The 22489-nt window shown below is 37.3% G+C and overlaps 1 non-coding gene across 1 annotated transcript; it reads left to right on the top strand.

Annotated features, from left to right (window-relative positions):
- The first annotated feature begins 19851 nt into the window (after positions 1-19851).
- Positions 19852-19959, top strand: LOC148565371 (small nucleolar RNA R71). Its single transcript, XR_015885292.1, has one exon. It is a non-coding gene; the product is annotated as a small nucleolar RNA R71 (small nucleolar RNA).
- The last annotated feature ends 2530 nt before the right edge of the window (positions 19960-22489 follow it).

The following is a 22489-nucleotide window of genomic DNA, read 5'->3' as shown; positions in this document are numbered from 1 at the left end:
CTCTTGCACATCAATCAATGTTCATTTATCATCCACTTCACAATCGCTTGATTCTTGCTTGAATGCTTTCATGCTTCTTTATGACTTGTTTGTTTGTCTTAACCTACAAGTTTTTCTTTGAAGTACTTCAAGCACACTAAAATAAGTGAAGTGCATATTTCTTTCATAGTTGTGACATAGCTCTTTATCCTAGTGTGTGTGTTCTAAACTGCGTGCAAACTTAGAACTCACACATTATTCTCCTTAATGTCACAAATTGAGTCACTCATTTCATTTTAGTAATTCTTACCTCATTCCAACAATCTATGCTTCCTTGCTTATGCATTTACTTGTCTTATTATATCTTGTTTCCTACTACTCAGAATGATTTGTCATAAGCAAAAATGGAAGCGGGAGAAAGAACACGCAGCAGCCGGTTGATCTACTAGCTGAAGGTGGCAATCCGAAAAGTCGCCGTACCCGATTGCTCATCTTTGAATGCACCGAGGACTGTGAAAAATTTAAGTGTGGGTAGGTCGTCCGGTCGATCGGCCGTTTTTGGGTGACAAATTTCTAATCCCAACACTTTTCATATTTCATTTTTTTCTTTTATTACTAGGTCTTGTAGGATTTTTAGTTGCATCTTCTTATTTTGCATAAATATAATAAGCTTAGTCAAAATAATGAAATTTTTCAAAAAATTTATCTATAGGGCACCCCAATTGATTTGAGTAAAAATTTTTCATTTTTCATGGGACTTTCTTGAATTATATATTGTAGAACATGTTTTGACCTAAGAACACATAAGCTTGTGAGTTTTGAGCCTAATTGTTTGATTCTTTATGTCCATTATTCTATGTATACATGCATTTATATGATTGAGGCCTTCATTTCATTGAACTCACTTACCCAAATGGCCTTACCTTTTATCTACCATTGTAAGCCAACTTTGAGCCTATGTTAATCCCCTTTTTTTCTTAATTTTATCACATTACAAGCCATAAGGCGATAAACAATAAATATCCCTTGTTTGGATCTTTGATTAGCTTAGGCTAGTGAGAGTTTTTATCATTCAAAAGTGGGAAATTTGGAAACATTGGTTGGGATAAAAGTGTATTTTTGTATTTTTGTTAAAAATTTTGGGAATTGGGTACATACTCATACATTAAATGTTTAAACCATATGCATTGGTACCTTTATATATAATTCATCAAAATAAAACGAGAAAAACAAAAGAAAAATAAAAGAAAAAAAAGTGTAAAAAAAGAAAAAAATATAAAAAAAAAAAAATAAAAAAGAAGAAAAAGAAAAAGAAAGCAATAAAAAGGAGATAAAATGCCCCAAAGAAAAGTTCAATTATAAGCAATGCATATGGGATGTGAATTGAAAAGAATGCATGAGTGTGTGAAAAAGTGAAGAATGGGTAGTTAGGTTTGCTTTGAATTGTATAGGTTGTCATAGGTTATGTGAAAAGTTTAAGTTAATCAAAGATTCAAATTCTAATCCACTTGACCAAATACAATCTTACCTTAACCCTAGACCTATTACAACCTTATGAAAAGTCCTCATGATATTTGTATGCATGCATTGAATAATTATTGATTGTTAGATGAAAAACAAATCTTAGAAAGCATGATTAGAGGGGAATTGAGTGAATCAACCCTATACACTTGAGCGACTAGAGTGGATACACATCCGGTAAGAGTTCGATTGCTCAATTACATGTTTTCACCTATGATCATCTCTCTTCTTGCAAGTTGTTAAATTATTTTCTAATAACTCAACTCAATTGTGGATTTGATTTGATTATGATTGCCTTAGCCCTTGTGTTCATATATGTTTTCTTGGGAATTGACTTATTTTGATCAAGTAGTTGCATGCATGTAGATAGATTGCATGTAGATAGGTTGCATTTAGATAGTTTGCATTGAATAAATATTGATACCTCTTGTATCTTTCTCGGTTTAGCATGAGGACATGCTTGGTTTAAGTGTGGGGAGGTTTGATAAACCCCAATTTTGTGGTTTATCTTGTGCTTAATTTAGGAGGTTTCATCAACTTATCTCACATTTATTCAATGAAATAACATGTTTTTGTAATTCTCCCTAATTTGTACTTAAGAGTGAAAATGTGCTTTTTAAACCTTAAAATAGCTAAATTTAATCCACTTTGATTCTGCTCGATGCCTTGATATGTTTGTTGAGTAATCTCAGGGTTTATAAGACAAGGATTGGATGGAAGAATTGAAGAAAAAGCATGCAAAGTGGAGAACTTATGAAGAAATGAGCATTTGGACGATTCAAGGCCATGCGCACGCGTCATCCACGTGTACGTGTGAAGAGGGAATTTGCCAGCGACGCGCACGCGTCACCCACGCGTACGCGTGAAAGAGAACTTTGCCAATGGACCGGGTCTAAATCGGGCCCAAGGTCCAACATATATATGCTCATTAAATGAGCATTTTAGCTCATTTCCACCCCAAAATAAGAAAAGGGGCGCAGCATAGAGAAGAGAGGAGAAGAGGGTGATGTTACTATTCATCATCACCATCCGAAAAGCCATATCTTGAGCTACGGAGCTCCAATTGACGAGCCGTTTGTGGCCACGCAAATTTCTTGCCAAGTTCTTTATTTCTATTTAATCAAACCTGGTAAGAAATTGCATCTCAAGCTCCAGTTTCTTGCCCTAGTTTCTATGCATTTTTTGTTATTTTTTTAAGTAGATTTTGTGGTTTTGGTTGTTTAGGTGATCTCTAGTAGCGGGTAATTATTGGAATTTACCCCTATCCTCTTTGAACAAGGTAAAGTTCATCATAAACCCTTTTAGTGTTGTATGTTTTGGTTTCTAGGTTTTGATTTTGGTGATATACGTGATGTTAGTTTGAGCTTTGGTGCTTTTTGGAGTAGTCTTAACTTTTTGGTGGTTTCGTGCATGAAGGATAATCGGCCAAGGTATGATTTCGGTTTTCTTTACGTAATATATAATGTTTCGTGAACCTTAGGCTAGTTGGCCTTAAGATAGGATTGGATGTTTGGGTATGTTTAATTGTATGTGATTTTGATGTTTAAAGATAAGTTGTATGGTGGTGATAATGATATAGAGTTTTGGAATGTGGAATATATGAAATTTTGATGTTGAATGTTGGTATGTAATGACTATGAAGGTTGATGATGAATGTTCTGAATTATTATTGTTGATGCGGGTTTGTTGATATGGTTGATGAGTAATGGTGAATATTGATGTTGACTAGTAATGTTGATTATTGATATTGAGAATGAATAAAGTTGATGTTAAAGATTGATGATGATAGAATAACTATTGATGAGTTTATTGGATGAGAAGGGGTTTAGTGTGAAATCAAGGATAATTGAGAGTTGAGAATTATATGATATGAGTAGTGGATTGTGATAAAAATGGTAAAAATCTGATGTGGGATGGAGTTGATATGGTTTTAGTTTGGTTTTGGCTGTAAAAATAGAAAATTGAGAACCTTGTGAATTTTTGGTAAAAACAGATTTTTGGTAAACTTTGACGGATCATAACTTGAGCCTCAGTTAACGAAATTTGTTGAAATTTGCTTTAAATTAAATTTATTGAAAAATCTTTAAATAGATATAAAGTTTGTAGGAAATGGATTTTTGTAGAGGAAGTTATGATCATTCACAGATTAGTGTCAAAATATGAATTCTGTGCATGTTGTAGAATTTGTGATTTCTCGTTTGTGTGCGCACGCACACCCCAGTGAGTTTTTGAACTTGTGCGCACGCACACACAGGGAAAAGCTTGATGTTGAGAGCGCTAGCATGATCTGTGCGCACACACAACCAACGAAGTTTTGCAAGCTGTGCGCACGCACAGCCCTGTGCGCACGCACACGTTGGAAGGTATATTCTATTGAGGGCGTTCGCACGCCTTGTGCGAGCGAACGGAATTGGAAAATTTTACACTTGTGTGTGTACGCACATCTCTATGCATACGCACACATTTTGAAAATTCTCCTGGGCGTGCGCACGCACACCCTTGTGCGTACGCACATGCCCTGGTTTTCAACTAAAATTTTATTTTTAACTGTTTCACCTTCCCAACAAGCTTCTAAACTTCTGTGACACCTATTTAAGAATTTTTGGCTTGTTTTTGGATGTTAAACATAGAGAAGGTCTTGGGTGGAATTATTTGGGTATTACTTTGAAAAGTTAGAGCACAAAGGTTTAGATTTCTGGTGCATTGAGGATGAGTTTGGTTGAGAGAGAAGGAAGAGTAGTGAACTTGGTGATTACTGATAATGAATTGAGAAACTGATGAACTAACGAGTTCGGAATGGAAATTATGAATTGATGATGGTTGTGATCAGTTGAGGAATCTAAAAGGAATGATGATATTGATGAATGTTGAGAGTGTGCCAAGCACCATATCCTTGGGTTAAGTATGATAGTGTGTAGGGTATTATGTCCCTGAGATTGAATTATGATTAATTACCTTTTCTGCTGCAAGAGTATGCCAGGCACTATACCCTTGGGTTATGCATGGGAGTGTGCCCGGCACTATTTCCGTGGGTCAATAGAGTGTGCCCAGCACTATATCCGTGGGCATGGCAGAAAAGCTACATCTGAAAGGATGTGTCGGATTGGCATTTATAGACCGACAAGTGATATCACGAGCCTATAGGACAGGCATTCAACATATGCATCTCTTATGTGTTTGTTTGCTTTGATTACTTGAGTTTGCCAATTGTATAATATGCCTACTTGCTTCTTGAATTTCTTATTATATATGAATACTATCTGTGTTTTACTTGCTTGCATTATCTGTGATTATTTGCTGCTGAGGAGGTTAGGTAGGCGGTGGCGATGGGGTTGCATGGAGGGTAGGTTGGTGATGGCTGTGGGATATAGCGCTGTGGTTTAGCAATAGTGAGAAATTCCCTAAGTTTAGATAACCCTGTTTATGGTTTATGGTTTAAGTTATTTATTTTGTTAATACTTGAATATTCTGTATCGATATGAAGTTCTAGGATTGACTTTGGCATCCCGGAACCTTATATCTTATATTTTTGGGCACTGTTATCATACTGAGAATCTCCGGTTCTCATACCATATTCTGTTGTTATTTTTCAGATGCAGGTCGCAACCCACCTCAGTGAGTTGCTTGATGGTGACAGGGTGGATGATCTTTATCATGTTTTGAAGTCCTTTAATTTATTTTTATTAGTACTCTCACTTTTGTATTTATTTTGTCTAGAGGATTACTGTGAGAGAAAGTTTGTATAAGCTGTTTTATCTGTTTAAATTCAGTGTGTCTGTATATAACTAGCTGGCTTAAACTCCGCGAGTGGTGACTAGATCCCTATGATTATTATCTTTTGATATATCTATTCATATGTCTCGGTATCTGTAAGTATATCTTGTGCTTCGTTTAGTGTAGCTTCGTGTGAACATTGTGCGCCTTTCGAACTCTGTTTTTGAGCTTAATCCTTTATTGGGCTTCTGGAATACATTATTTCTTTCTACATAATATATATAAGCCTTAGAATTGTCGTAACCTTTGATTAACCTTTGCTTTACGGCATGAGGTAAGGCTTAGGGTAATTAGGGTGTTACATTTAGTGGTATCAGAGCGGTTTGTCCTTGTGAGCCTGAGGGATGGACCGATTGTGCTTTATTGTATACTCTGTGTCTTTTTTTTCATGCTATTTAGGTTATCTATTTGATATATGTATAGCATGATTGTTTGTGAGTGCCTTTTAGGGATAATTGAAACACTAGGCTTTTGATATTGAGGCTGATCACCTTGATATCGATTGTTTGGTGTAGACAGGAACCCTAATGGCTACTCGCGGACGAGGTCGTACTCGTTCACAGGGAGGAACTGAGAATGACCGACCGGCCGATAACCATGCTGAGTTCATGGTGGCGATCGCCAACTTGGCTAATACTATAGAGGCGAATGCTATCGCAACTTTGCAAGCTGTACAAAGGTTGGGTCAACCTGTAGGAAACAAAAACGGTAATGGAAATGGGAACAAAAATGGGGAAGGAGACGGTAATGACTTGGGAGGTGCTCCGATGACTTGGCTTTGTTTCTAAAGGTTCATCCACCAACTTTTAGAGGTTCAACCAACTCAACTGAAGCGGACAATTGGTTCTGAGCTATGGAGCGCGCACTACAGGCTCAACATGTCCCAGCTAACCAATACGTGGAGTTTGTGACCTATCAACTGTTAGGAGAGGCATAACATTGGTGGCAAGGAGAGTGCCAGTTGCTGTGACTTCCAAATGCAGAAATCTCTTGGGATGTATTTCAAACGGCGTTTTATAAGAAGTATTTCCCGGAGTCAGTGAGAGGAGCAAAAGAGTTAGAGCTTATGCAGCTAAAGTAAGGCTCAATGTCAGTAGCAGAGTACACAAACAAATTTGAAGAGCTCTGTAGGTTCTCAAGAGTATGTCAGGGATCCCCTGAGACCTATGAGAGTTGGAAATGTATTAGGTACCAAGGAGGTCTCAAGGACGACATCATGACTGTTGTAGCTCCCTTAGAAATAAGGATGTTCTCGGAACTAGTGAACAAGGCACGAGTTGTGGAGGACTATACCAAGAAGGTAGCTGAGGCGAGAGGAAATCATGATTATACTGACAACCGAGCTCATGGTGATTAGCTTGGACTAAGGGGACAGAACTTTAAGAGAAATGGACACACTCCTCAGCATCTTCGAGGTCAAGGGGATTTTAGAAGAAGCAACAATGCTCAGTTCTACATGGCAAAGGGAAATGGTCGATGCTATACTTGCGGATTGCCAGGGCACCTTGCTAAGGATTGCCGTCGAGGCAGGAACCGAGATGTGGGTAGGAGTCAACCACCAGGCCGAGATTTCACTATGGATGCAGGAAAGGCAACGGAATCGGATTCGCTGGTAAGAGGTAAGCACATAAAGTTGTTGTGATATGTTATTAGGACCCAGTTGGCTTAGTTTTATCTTATGGAAGGTTGTCGTAAGTTTGGTCGAACTTAGAGATTATTTATAGGGACCGATGGAGAAGGGGGCTTTTGATGCATGTAGCTGAGTAATCCGGATTCTTAATGACGATAAATCAGAGTGGACGTGCCAGAATGGTTATCGGACATGACTAGAAATTTTGTGGGCTCCCTGTATGGGTGATGGGTGCAGTTCAGCACTAGTGGCAACAGAAGTACCGATTGACGCTTTTGCGGTTTTTTTTTACTATGACTTTCCAGTTTTAAGGTTTAGAATGATTTTCAAATCTGGTTTGGAACTTTGGTTTAAATGAATTGGTTTTCAAACTAAGTCGAAACTCTTAGTTTGAATAACATGGTTTACAGAAAAAATGAGTTCCAAGATTTTCTTAATTTGTGAATTTGATTTGACATTTGACTTATCAAAAAGGGATTCAAATTGAAAAGTTATGATTTAAGGATTTTAATGAATTTAAGAAAAATCATGATTTAAACTAGTTGATTTAAGAAGAATTAATTTTGAATCTTTTGAAAATGCTTTGACATTGAAAAGGTTTAGATTGAACTTGTTTTGAAGCTTTTGAAAAATTTCACAAAAGTGGTATTTGATTTAAAAGAAAATCTCTGTTCGAGGTAATGGAGTGAGTCGGACTCTTAGTGACAAATAATCAGAGTGACGCAGCGGAAGACGAGAGGGAACATCGACACGGTAGGACGCTTCGAGGAAGATAAATCGCGTGATTCGAATTTTCGAGGGCAAAAATTTTATTAGGAGGGGAGAATGTAAGAATCGGCATAACCGTTTTAATAAAATAATAATTTTAAGTTCCTGGAGTAGATTTAAAATTTAGAAGTTTTAATTTGGAAATTTAAAAGTGAAATTTGGATTCAGTGAATTTTTCTAAGTTGAAAAATGTGTCTTTTGTGAAAGATTTTTGTAAAAATGTGTACCGGTGCTTAAGCTGGCAGTACTGGCTCTAGACTGTCCGGTACCGTATTTTTAGAAAAAAATAAGATTTTTGAAAAAAAAATTAATTTATCGTTTTGAAAAGGCAAACAATAATTCAGAATCGAAAAACGGATACTAATCTTAAAGGTTTTGGCCCAAAGTGGGCCAAACGGACCAAAAATGCTAACGGGTTTGACCGGGTCCAAATCAAGCTCAAGGCCCAACATATATATGCTCATTAAATGAGCATTTCAGCTTATTTCCACCACAAAATAAGAAAGGGGGCGCAGCATAGAGAAGAGAGGAGAAGAGGGTGATGTTACTATTCATCATCACTTTCCGGGAGCCATATCTTGAGCTACGGAGCTCCGATTGACGAACCGTTTGCGACCACACGAAGCTCTTGCCAAGCTCTTCGTTTATATTTAAGCAAACCTGGTAAGAAATCGCGTCTCAAGCTCCAGTTTCCTGCCCTAGTTTTTGTGCATTTTTTGTTATAGTGTTTTAGTAGATTTTGTGGTTTTGGTTGTTTAGGTGATCTCTAATAGTGAGTAATTGTTGGGATTTGCCCCAATACTCTTTGGACAAGGTAAAGTTCCTCATAAACCCTTGTAGTGTTGTATGTTGTGGTTTCTAGGTTTTGATTTTGGTGATATATGTGTTGTTAGTTTGAACTTTGGTGCTTCTTGGAGTTGTCTTTGCTTTTTGGTGGTTTCGTGCGTGGAGGATAATTGGCCAAGATATGATTTCGGTTTCTTTTATGTAACATGTAATGTTTCGTGAACCTTAGGCTAGTTGACCTTAAGATAGGATTGGAAGTTTAGGTATGTTTAATTGTATGTGATTTTGATGTTTGAAGATAAGTTATATGATGGTGACGATGATATAGAGTTTTGGAATGTGGAATATATGAAATTTTGATGTTGAATATTGGTATGTAATGACTATGAAGGTTGATGATGAATATTGTGAATTATTATTGTTGATGAGGGTTTGTTGATATGGTTGATGAGTAATGGTGAATATTGATGTTGATTAATAACGTTGATTATTGATATTGAGAATGAATGAGGTTGATGTTGAAGATTGATGATGATAGAATGACTATTGATGAGTTTGTTGGATGAGAAGGGGTTTAGTGTGAAATCATGGATAATTGGGAGTTGAGAATTATATGATATGAGTAGTGGATTGTGATACAAATGGTAAAATCCTTATGTGGGATGGAGTTGATATGGTTTTGGTTTGGTTTTGGTTGTGAAAATAGAAAATTGAGAACCATGTGAATTTTTGGTAAAAACAGATTTTTGGTGAATTTTGTCGGATCATAACTTGAGCCTGAGTTTTTGAAATTTCTTGAAATATCTTTATATTAAAGCTCATTGAAAAATCTTTAAATGGATATAAAGTTTGTAGGAAATGGATTTTTGTAGAGGAAGTTATGATCATTCACAGTTTGGTGTCAAAATCTGAATTTTGTGCATGCTGCAGAATTTGTGATTTCTGGTTTGTGTGTGCACGCACAGCCTTGTGCGCATGCACACCCCTGTGAGTTTTTGAACCTGTGCACATGCACACACAAGGGAAAGCTTACTATTGAGAGCCCTAGCACGATCTGTGCACACACACAACCAACGAAGTTTTGCAAGCTGTGCGCATGCACAGCCCTTTGCGCACGCACACGTTGGAAGGTGCATTTTGTTGAGGGCGTTCGCATGCCTTGTGCAAGCGAACAGAATTGGAAAATTTTACACTTGTGCGTACGCACACCTCTATGCATACGCACACATTTTGAAAATCCTTTTGGGTGTGCGCACGCACACCCTTGTGCGTACGCACATGCCCTGGTTTTCAACTAAAATCTTGTTTTTAACTGTTTCACCTTCCCAACAAGCTTGTAAACTTCTGTGACACCTATTTAAGTCTTTTTGGCTTGTTTTTAGATGTTAAACATAGAGAAGGTCTTGGGTGGAATTATTTGGGTATTACTTTGAAAAGTTAGAGAACGGAGGTTTAGGTTTCTGGTGTATTGAGGATGAGTTTAGTTGAGAGAGAAAGAAGAGTAATGAACTTGGTGATTACTAACAACGAATTGAGAAACTGATGAACTAACGAGTTCGGAATGGAAATTATGAATTGATGATGGTTGCGATGAGTTGAGGACTCAAAGAGGAATGATGATCTTGATGAATGTTGAGAGTGTGCTATATACTATATCCTTGGGTTAAGTATGATAGTGTGCAGGGTATAGTGTGACAGGCACTATACCCTTGGGTTATGCATGCGAGTGTGCCCAACACTATATCCGTGGGTGAATAGAGTGTGTCCGGCACTATATCCGTGGGTCAATAGAGTGTGCCCGATACTATATCCGTGGGCGTGGCAGAAAAGCTACATCTGAAAGGATGTGTCATATTGGCATTTATAGATCGACAAGTGAAATCACGAGCTAATAGAACAGGCATTCATCATATGCATTGATGAATCCATATTTGACGATATATTTTGGTTTGATTTGAGTGGATTTCATCATATAAAGCCACATTTATTCATCCAAATAGCATACTTTTGTGGGAAACATTGGTAGTTAGTTTTCTTTGGGTGTTTATTGAGAGAATTTGGAAAAAAAATGGGTGAACACTCATGCATCTATTACTTAAAACATATGCATCCTTTTTAATGCTTAAGAGAAAAAAAGAAAAAGAAAAAAAAGAAAAAAGAAAAGAAATGAATGATGATAATAATGAAAATAAAGGATGCATATGTGTGTGAATTAGAAAGGAAATGCGTGAGTGAGTGTGAGAAAGGGGATAAATAGGGAGTTAAGTTGGTTTCTTTTGTGTACATGGATTAATATAGGATTAGGTGGAATACTTGAGCTAATCAATGATCCAATTTTCTAGTCTACTTAACCATATTAATCCTACCCTTACCCTAGCCCCATTATATCCCTCCAAAGACCTCATGATATTTTCATTCATTCATCAAATATTTGTTGATTGTTAGATGACTAGCAAATCCTAGAAAGCATGAATAAAGGAGAATTGAGTGATTAAGCCCTACACACTGAGCAACTAGAGTGTAAACACATCCGGTGAGGGGTTCGATTGCTTAATTCTATGTTTCCATCCTTTATCTTGTATCTTCTTGGAAGTTGCTTTTTAGTTTGTGAAAATTTCAAATCAAATCTTTGGACAATGATTATATTGCTATATTTTCTTATCTTGGCCCTAAGTTCCTACTTTGGATTGATTGAGATTCTTTTGTTTGTTTCTGCAAAATTCAATAGGAACCATAGTGTAGATATAGATAGATAGTATTTAGTATAGTTGCATGCATATAAGTAGTTGCATTTAATAAATTGCTTCCCCCTTTATCCTTCTCCTTTGATTGTGATTAGCGTGAGGACATGCTATTGTTTAAGTGTGGGAGAATTGATGAATCCATATTTGACGATATATTTTGGTTTGATTTTAGTGGATTTCATCATATAAACCCACATTTATTCATCCAAATAGCATACTTTTATGTTCTCTCCCTAAATTGAACCTAATTGTGAAAACATGCTATTTTGTGCTTAATTTAATCATTTTTATTCCACTTTTATCCCATTCGATGCCTTGATAGTTTTGATGAGTGATTTTAGGTATAATAGGTTAGAATGGCTTGGTAAGAGTGGAAGAAGAGCATGCAAGAGGGAGGAAAAAAGAAGAAAACAAAGGAGAAGCACACATTGGAGTGTGCATGCGCACAACCTACTGTGCGTACGCACAAGAACCACACATCCATGTGTGCATGCGCACAACATCCTGTGCGTGCGCACAAGAAGAAAATCAGCATGTGTGCGTACGCACAAGTCCCAGCACGTGACTCACTTAATGCAAATTGCTGGGGGCAATTTCTGGGCCTCTAGAGTCTAGGTTTTGGACTTTCTGAAGCTGATTCTTCCTATATCAAAGAAGGCCTCACTCCATGTGGGGGGGGGGGGGAATTAGGGTTAGTTTAGCATTATGTAGGTTGTTTTCTAGAGAGAGAAGCTCACCCTTCTCTCTAGAACCTAGGGTTTTTAGTTTAATTTCTATATAATTTCTCTTTTTGATTCTTGTTTTCATCTAGTTTCTTCTACCTTTTATTTATTTTATTGTCTTAATTTTCTCATGTTATCTTATTAATTTCTCATTTTCCTTACTTTTATGTTTGAGCACACTCTTGTTATTTTAATTTATATTTAATGCAATTTATGTTTTCATGTCACTTATTGCTTAATTGAGTTGCTATCTTTACTTTCCTTACTTGGTAGTTGTAGCATTTATTATTTCTTGTCATTTTACCATGCTTTCTTTTCATGCCCTCCAAGTGTTTAACAACATGCTTGGTTGGGCTTTTGCCTAGTTTTTCATACTCTTGGTTAGAAAATTGGGTGATTGGGTGAAATTAAGCTGTGGATGTCCCTTCCACATTGTGTGAGGATTGTTAATTGATTTGGTTTCTACTAACACTAAGCCTTCCATTAATAGAGTTTGTAAGGACTTGTGGATTGGGATCAATTATGCCCTTTTGACTTATTCTCGATGTTAGGATTGACTAATTGGAATTAATTCCACACAATTACCATGTTTGTGGTCCATAACTAGGATAGGAATCCTTAATTCTCCAATTCCTACCAAGAGCTCTTTTTAGCATTCAATTTCTATTTCATTACCTTTACTTGCTTTCACTTAATTTCATGCATCTTTTTTTATTGCCATTTATATTTCTTGCATCTTTCAATCAAAAACCCAAAAATCCCCAGAGCCAATAATATGACATCTCATTTGGAACTCCTAGGGAAGACGACCCGGGAGTTTAAATACTCTCGGTTAATAATTGTTTTGCATTGTGACATCTTTTTAGAGAATTTAAATTTTGATTGTGAGAGTTTATTGTTGGTTTGGACTATGCTATTAATGAAGTGATTCCTATTTTGATCAATTCTAGATCAACGATGAATTCTCACTTATCAAATTGGCATCGTTGCCGGGGAGTTGCAATGGTGTTGTATTCTTGGCTATTGTGCATATTGTGAATGGTGTGAATAGCTTATTTTTGGTTGATTCTGAATATGTTAATATGTGAATATGTGAATATGTTAATATGTGCATGTGTGAATAAGTTGTTTTGATTGATTGCTTGTTTTTGCTAGTTTTAGGAGTTCATTTTATTTGTTCTTATTACCTTTGGTTTTTATTTTCTTATTATCCTATGAATTCTCACCTATTGCATTGTGAGTTTGGTTACTATTGTGTATAGGAATTGGAAATTTCAATTGCTTGTTGCTTAGATGGAATGAAAGGAAGTCATAAGAAGATTTGGGTGTACAAGCTTGGGAATCTCAATTGCCTTAGAGAACAAGCTTGGGTAAGAGCTTTGGTGCGCAGAAATCGTGATGGTTCCATTCCTTGGTAACGGCGCTGAAAACTTTATACGCACGTTCATAATCTTATTTCTTTGTCACAACTTCGCACAACTGACCAGCAAGTGCACTGGGTCATCCAAGTAATAAACCTTACGTGAGTAAGGGTCGATTCCACGGAGATTGTCAACTTGAAGCAAGCTATGGTCACCTTGTAAATCTCAGTCAGGCGGATTCAAATGGTTATAGAGTTTTAATAATTAAATAGATAATTAAAATATGAACTAGGATAGAGATACTTATGTAATTCATTGGTGAGAATTTCAGATAAGAGTATAGAGATGCTTTCGTTTCCTCTGAACCTCTGCTTTCCTGCTGTCTTCATCCAACCATTCCTACTCCTTTCCATGGCAAGCTTTATGTATGGCATCACTGTTGTCAATGGCTACATCCCATCCTCTCTGTGAAAATGGTCCAATGCGCTGTCACTGCATGGCTAATCATCTATCGGTTCTCGATCATACTGGAATAGGATTTACTATCCTTTTGCGTCTGTCACTACACCCAGCACTCGCGAGTTTGAAGCTCGTCACAGCCATCCCTTCCCAGATCCTACTCGGAATACCACAGACAAGGTTTAGACTTTTCGGATCTCAAGAATGGCCATCCATGGGTTCTAACTTATACCACAAAGATTCTAATATCTTGGACTTGGTCCTCTGTATTAGATATCTAAGAGATATTCATTCTAGCTTGTTTGCATGTAGAACGAAAGTGTTTGTCAGGCACGCGTTCATAAGTGAGAATGATGATGAGTGTCACATAATCATCACATTCATCATGTTCTTGGGTGCGAATGGATATCTTAGAATAGGAATAAGCTTGAATTGAATAGAAAAACAGTAGTACTTTGTATTAATTCATGAGGAACAGCAGAGCTCCACACCTTAATCTATGGTGTGTAGAAACTCTACCGTTTGAAAATATATAAGTGATAATGGTCCAGGCATGGCCGAATGGCCAGCCCCCATGAAAGTCTAAGATAGCATAAAACTAATCAAAAGATCCCCTCTACAGAGATAGTAAAAAGTCCTATTTATACTAAAGTAGTTACTAGGGTTTACAGAAATGAGTAAATGATGCAGAAATCCACTTTCGGGGCCCACTTGGTGTGTGCTTAGGCTGAGCATTGAGATTTACACGTGTAGAGGTCTTTCTTGGAGTTGAACGCCAGTTTGTAACCTGTTTCTGGCATTTAACTCCACTTTGCAACCTGTTTCTGGCGTTTGACTCCAGAATGCAGCATGGAACTGAAGTTCAACGGCAGTTTACGTCATCTATCCTTAATCAAAGTATAGACTATTATATATTGATGGAAAGCCCTGGATGTCTACTTTCCAACGCAATTGAGATTGAGCCATTTGAAGTTCTGTAGCTCCAGAAAATCCACTTTGAGTGCAGGGAGGTCAGAATCCAACAGCATTTGCAGTCCTTCTTCAACCTCTGAATCTGATTTTTGCTCAAGTCCCTCAATTTCAGCCAGAAAATACCTGAAATCATAGAAAAACACACAAACTCATAGTAAAGTCCAGAAATGTAAATTTTAATTAAAAACTAATAAAAATATACTAAAAACTAACTAAATTATACTGAAAACTATGTAAAAACAATGCCAAAAAGCGTATAAATTATCCGCTCATCACAACACCAAACTTAAATTGTTGCTTGTCCCCAAGCAACTGAAAATCAAATAGGATAAAAAGAAGAGAATATACTATAAATTCCAAAATATCAATGAAACTTAGCTCCAATCAAATGAGCGGGACTTGTAGCTTTTTGCCTCTTGAATAGTTTTGGCATCTCGCTTTATCCATTGAGGTTCAGAATGATTGGCATCTATAGGAACGTAGAATTCAGATAGTGTTATTGATTCTCCTAGTTCAGTATGTTGATTCTTGAACACAGCTACTTTATGAGTCTTGGCCGTGGCCCTAAGCACTTTGTTTTCCAGTATTACCACCAGATACATAAATGCCACAGACACATAACTGGGTGAACCTTTTCAGATTTTGACTCAGCTTTGCTAAAGTCCCCAATTAGAGGTGTCCAGGGTTCTTAAGCACACTCTTCTTTTTGCTTTGGACCTTGACTTTAACCGCTCAGTCTCAATTTTTCACTTGACACCTTCACACCACAAGCACATGGTTAGGGACAGCTTGGTTTAGCCGCTTAGGCCAGGATTTTATTCCTTTAGGCCCTCCTATCCACTGATGCTCAAAGCCTTGGATCCTTTTTATTACCCTTGCCTCTTGGTTTTAAGGGCTATTGGCTTTTTGCTCTTGCCTTTTGGTTTAAAGAGCTTTTGGCTTTTTCTGCTTGCTTTTTTTTTCTCTTTTTTTTTTGCCATTTTTTTCTGCAAGCTTTTGTATTCACTGCTTTTTCTTGCTTCAAGAATCATTTTTATGATTTTTCAGATTGTCAAATAACATTTCTCCTTTTTCCTTATTCTTCAAGAGCCAACATATTTAACATTCATAAACATCAAATTCAAAAGACATATGCACTGTTCAAGCATACATTCAGAAAACAAAAAGTATTGCCACCACATCAAAATAATTAAACTAGTTTCAAGGATGAATTCGAAACCATGTACTTCTTGTTCTTTTGTTTTTAAAACATTTTTCATTCAAGAGAGGTGATGGATTCATATTCATAACTTTAAGACATAGACACTTAGACACTAATGATCATGTAATAAGACACAAATATAAATAAACATAAAGCTCAAAAAATCGAAAAACAGGAAAATAAATAAAAAAGGTGATTAAGGAATGAGTCCACCTTAGTGAGGGTGGCGTCTTCCTCTTCTTGAAGAACCAATGGTGCTCTTGAGCTCCTCTATGTCTCTTCCTTGTCTTTCTTGCTCCTCCCTCATAGCTCTTTGATCTTCTCTAATTTCATGGAGGATGATGGAGTGCTCTTGGTGCTCCACCCTTAGTTGTCCCATGTTGGAACTTAATTCTCCTAGGAAAGTGTTGATTTGTTCCCAATAGTTTTATGGAGGGAAATGCATCCCTTGAGGCATCTCAGGGATTTCATGGTGAGGAATCTCCTCATGCTCATGTTGAGGTCCATGATCTCTTGTTTGCTCCATCCTTTTCTTAGTGATGGGCTTATCCTCTTCAATGAGGATATCTCCCTCTATGTCAATTCCAGCTGAATTGCAGAGGTGGCATATGAGGTGAGGAAAGGCTAACCTTGCCCAAGTGGAGGACTTGTCAGTCACCTTATAGAGTTCTTGAGGTATAATCTCATGAACTTCCACCTCTTCTCCAATCATGATACTATGGATCATGATGGCCCGGTCTATAGTAACTTCATACCGGTTACTAGTAGGAATGATTGAGCGTTGAATGAACTCTAGCCATCCCCTAGCCACTGGTTTGAGGTCATGCCTTCTTAATTGAACCGGCTTTCCTCTTGAGTCAATTTTCCATTGAGCTCCTTCCTCACATATATCTATGAGGACTTGGTCCAACCTTTGATCAAAGTTGACCCATCTTGTGTAGGGGCATGCGTTCTCTTCCATCATTAGCAAGTTGAACGCCAGCCTTACATTTTTCGGACTGAAGTCTAAGTATTTCCCCTAAACCATGGTAAGCCAATGCTTTGGATTCGGGTTCACACTTTGATCATGGTTTCTAGTGATCCATGCGTTTGCATAGAACTCTTGAACCATTAGGATCCCGACTTCTTGAATGGGGTTGGTGAGAACTTCCCAACCTCTTCTTTGAATCTCAAGTCGGATCTCCGGATACTCATTCCTTTTGAGCTTGAAAGAAACCTCAGGGATCACTTTCTTCTTGGCCACAACTTCATAGAAGTGGTCTTGATGGACATTTGAGATGAATCTCTCCATCTCCCATGACTCAGAGGTGGAATCAATTGCCTTCCCTTTCCTCTTTCTAGAGGTTTCTCTGGCCTTAGGTGCCATAAATGGTTATGGAAAAACAAAAAGCAATGCTTTTACCACACCAAAATTAAAATGTTTGCTCGTCCCCGAGCAAAAGAAGAAAGAAAGAAGTAGAAGAAGAAGAGAAATGGAGGAGACGGAGAGAGAGTAAGTTTCGGCCAAGTGGAAGAAAAGAGGGTTGTGTTGTGTGAAATAGAAGAAGGAATGAGGGGTTTATATAGAAGTGGGGAGGGTTTTAGGGTTCGGCCATTTTATGGTTGGGTTTGGGAGGGAAAATATTTTGAATTTGAAGGTAGTGGGGTTTATGGGGAAGAGAAGATGGATGTGAGTGGTGAGGGGGTGATGGGAAAGAGTGATTGAAGTGATTGGTGAAGGGCATTTGGGGAAGAGAGTTATGAAAAGGTGTGAAGAGGAGAAAATAGGGTTAGGTGGGGATCCTGTGGGGTCCACAGATCCTGAGGGGATCCTGTGGGGTCCACAGATCCTGAGGGGATCCTGTGGGGTCCACAGATCCTGAGGTATCAAGGATTTTTTATCCTTGTACCCTTTAGACGTGTAAAACGCCCTATACATGCAATCCTGGCATTTAACGCCAGACTGCTGCCTATTTCTGGCGTTAAACGCCACTTCCATGCTCTGTTCTGGCGTTTAACACCAGGTAGATGCTTGTTTCTGGCGTTAAACGCCAGCTTGGTGCCTGTTTCTGGCGTTAAACGCCAGACAGATGCTTGTTTCTGGCGTTTAAACGCCAAACTGTTCTTCTCCAGGGTGTGCTGTTTTTCATTCTATTTTTCATTCTGTTTTTGATTTTTCAGTAGTTTTTGTGACTTCACATGATCATCAACCTAAAGAACACATAAAATAACAATGGAAAATAAATAAATATAATTAGATAACATTGGGTTGCCTCCCAACAAGCGCTTCTTTAATGTCAATAGCTTGACAGTGAGCTCTCATGGAGCCTCACAGATAATCAGAGCAAGGTTGGAACCTCCTAACACCAAACTTAGAGTTTGACTGTGGGGGCTTTGGTTGACTCTGCAGTGAGAAAAACTTTTCATGCTTCCTCTCCATGGTTACAGAAGGAAATCCTTGGGTTTCAAACACAAGGTTGTCCTCATTTAGTTGAAGGATCAATTCTCCTCTGTCCACATCAATTACAGCTCTTGCTGTGGCTAGGAAGGGTCTTCCATGGATGATGGATTCATCCTCATCCTTCCCAGTGTCTAGGATTATGAAATCAGCAGGGATGTAAAGGCCTTTAACCTTTACTAGCACGTCCTCTACTTGTCCATAAGCCTGTTTTCTTGAGTTGTCTGCCATCTCTAATGAGATTCTGGCAGCTTGCACCTCAAAGATTCCCAGTTTCTCCATTACAGAGAGTGGCATGAGGTTTATCCCTGATCCAAGGTCACATAGAGCCTTCTCAAAGGTCATGGTGCCTATGATACAAGGTATTAAGAACTTTCCAGGATCCTGTTTCTTCTGAGGCAATCTCAGTTGATCCAGATCACTTAGTTCATTGATGAGCAAGGGAGGTTCATCTTCCCAAGTCTCATTACCAAATAATTTGGCATTCAGCTTCATGATTGCACCAAGGTACTTGGCAACTTGCTCTTCAGTAACATCTTCATTCTCTTCAGAAGAAGAATACTCATCAGAGCTCATGAATGGCATAAGGAGGCTCAAAGGAATCTCTATGGTCTCTAGATGAGCCTCAGATTCCTTTGGTTCCTCAGAGGGGAACTCCTTGTTGATCACTGGATGTCCCAGGAGGTCTTCCTCACTGGGATTCACGTCCTTTCCCTCCCTTGTAGGTTCGGCCATAATGGTTAAATCAATGGCCTTACACTCTCTTTTTGGATTCTCTTCTGTATTGCTTGGGAGAGTACTAGGAGGAGTTTCAGTGACTCTTTTACTCAGCTGGCCTACTTGTGCCTCCAAATTCCTAATGGAGGACCGTGTGTCATTCATGAAACTTACAGTGGCCTTAGATAGATCAGAGACTATATTTGCTAAGCTAGAAAGATTCTGCTCAGAACTCTCTGTCTGTTGCTGAGTGGATGATGGAAAAGGCTTGCTATTGCTAAATCTGTTTCTTCCACCATTATTAAAGCCTTGTTGAGGCTTTTGTTGATCCTTCCATGAGAAATTTGGATGATTTCTCTAGGAGGGATTATAGGTGTTTCCATAGGGTTCACCCATGTAATTCACCTCTGCTATTGCAGGGTTCTCAGGATCATAAGCTTCTTCTTCAGAAGATGCCTCTTTAGTACTGTTGGATGATTCCTTCAATCCATTCAGACTCTGAGAGATCATATTGACTTGTTGAGTCAATATTTTATTCTGAGCCAATATAGCATTCAGAGTATCAATTTCAAGGACTCCCTTCCTCATAGGCGTCCCATTATTCACAGGATTCCTTTCAGAAGTGTACATGAACTGGTTATTTGCAACCATGTCAATGAGTTGTTGAGCTTCTGCAGGCGTTTTCTTTAGGTGAATGAATCCACCTGCAGAATGGTCTAGTGACATCTTTGATAGCTCAGACAGACCATCATAGAATATATCCAGGATGGTCCATTCTGAAAGCATGTCAGAAGGACACTTTTTGGTCAGTTCCTTGTATCTCTCCCAAGCTTCATAGAGGGATTCACCTTCTTTCTGTCTGAAGGTTTGAACATCCACTCTAAGCTTGCTAAGCTTTTGAGGAGGAAAGAACTTGGCTAAGAAAGCCGTGACCAGCTTATCCCAAGAGTTCAGGCTATCTTTAGGTTGAGAGTCCAACCATACTCTAGCTCTATCTCTTACAGTAAATGGGAAAAGCATAAGCCTGTAGACCTCGGGATCAACCCCATTGGTCTTAACAGTATCACAGATCTGCAAGAATTCCGTTAAGAACTGAAAAGGATCTTCGGATGGAAGTCCATGAAACTTGCAGTTCTGTTGCATCAAAGAAACTAATTGAGGTTTAAGCTCAAAATTGTTTGCTCCAATGGCAGGGATTGAGATGCTTCTTCCATGTAAATTTGAATTTGGTGCAGTAAAGTCACCAAGCATCTTCCTTGCATTGTCATTATTTTTGGCCATGTCTCCTTCCTTTTCGAAAATTTCTGTCAGATTTTCTCCAGAGAGTTGAGCTTTAGCTTCCCTTAGCTTCCTCTTCAGAGTCCTTTCAGGTTCAGGATCGGCTTCAACAAGAATGTTCTTATCCTTGTTCCTGCTCATATGAAAATGAAGAGAACACAAAAGAAAATATGGAATCCTCTATGTCACAGTATAGAGATTCCTTATGCAAGTATAAGAAGAGAAGAATGTAAGAAGAAGAGGAAAAAAATTCGAACACAGAGAAGGGGATGGGGTTCGAATTTTTGGGTGGAGGAGAAGTGTTAGTAGATGAATAAATAAATAGAAGGAGGTGAGGAAGAGAAGAATTCAAAAATTTAAATAAATAAAATAAAAAGATTTTAAAATTAAAGTTAAAATTCAAAAATTAAAATTGAAATCAAATTAAATTAAAATTAAAACAATTAGTTAGAAAAAAGGGAATTTTGAAGAAGAGGGAAGGAGATTTCGATAATTAGAGAGAGAGAATTAGTTAGGTAGTTTTGAAAAAGATAAGAATCAATCAAAAAGTTAAGTGGTTAATTGAAAAAGATTTGAAAATCAAATTTGAAAAGATAAGAAGTTACAAAAGATTTTGAAATTGATTTTGAAAAAGATGTGATTGAAATTTATTTTGAAAAAGATTTGAAAAAGAAATTTAAAGAGATTTGATTTTGAAAATTAAAGTTGATTACTTGACTAACAAGAAACAAAAAGATTTGATTTTAAAATTTAAAGATTGAACCTTTCTTACTAGGCAAGTAACAAACTTAATATTTTTGAATCAATCACATTAATTGTTAGCATTGAATTCGAAAATATGGAATAAAAATAAGAAAAAGATTTTGAAAATTAATTTGAAATTTTCAAAAATATGAAAGAAAAATTGAAAAAGATTTGATTTTTGAAAAAGAATTGAAAAAGATAGAATTTTTAAATTGAAAATTTGATTTGACTCATAAGAAACAACTAAATTTTAAAAAGTTTTGAAAAATTCAACTCAAATTTTCGAAAATTTATGAGTGAAAAAGGGAAAGATATTTTTTTGATTTTTAAATTTTAATAAAGAAAGAGAAAAACATCAAAAAGACTCAATGCATGAGAATTTTGGATCAAAACATGTGATGCATGCAAGAACACTATGAATGTCAAGATGAACTCCAAGAACACTTTGAAGATCAAGATGAACATCAAGACTTATTTTTGATAATTTTCAAGAAAAGAAAAACATACAAGATACCAAGCTTAGAAATTTTCAAACTTTAGACACTAACAAATTAAAAATGCATATGAAAAACAAGAAATGACACAAAACAAGAAAATATGAAGATCAAACAAGAAGACTGGCCAAGAACAACTTGAAGATCATGAAGAATGCAATGCATGAAATTTTTGAAAATAATTTTTTTAGAAAATTAAAAAGATGCAATTGACACCAAATTTAAAACTTGACTCTAGACTCAAACAAGAAACACAAAATATTTTTGGTTTTATGATTTTGTAAATTTTTTTTGTATTTTTCAAAAATTAATTGGGAAAAACGAAATTTTTTTTTCCGAAAATTAGAAATAAAAGAGCTTAAAAATAAAATAAAATTACCTAATCTGAGTAACAAGATGAACCGTCAGTTGTCCAAACTCGAACAATCCCCGACAACGGCACCAAAAACTTGGTGCGCAGAAATTGTGACGGTTCCATTCCTTGGTAACGGCGCTAAAACCTTTATACGCACGTTCATAATCTTAATTCTTTGTCACAACTTCGCACAACTGACCAGCAAGTGCACTGGGTCGTCCAAGTAATAAACCTTACGTGAGTAAGGGTCGATTCCACGGAGATTGTCGGCTTGAAGCAAGCTATGGTCACCTTGTAAATCTCAGTCAGGCGGATTCAAATGGTTATAGAGTTTTAATAATTAAATAGATAATTAAAATATGAACTAGGATAGAGATACTTATTTATTCATTGGTGAGAATTTCAGATAAGAGTATAGAGATGCTTTCGTTCCTCTGAACCTCTGCTTTCCTGCTGTCTTCATCCAACCATTCCTACTCCCTTCCATGGCAAGCTTTATGTAGGGCATCACCGTTGTCAATAGCTACATCCCATCCTCTCTGTGAAA

This window comes from Arachis ipaensis, chromosome B5, assembly GCF_059453495.1.
Source record: "Arachis ipaensis isolate K30076 ecotype BB chromosome B5, ASM5945349v1, whole genome shotgun sequence".
Lineage (NCBI taxonomy): Eukaryota > Viridiplantae > Streptophyta > Magnoliopsida > Fabales > Fabaceae > Arachis > Arachis ipaensis.
Note: the sequence above shows the minus strand (reverse complement) of the source record. Positions and strands in the feature narration are given on the sequence as shown.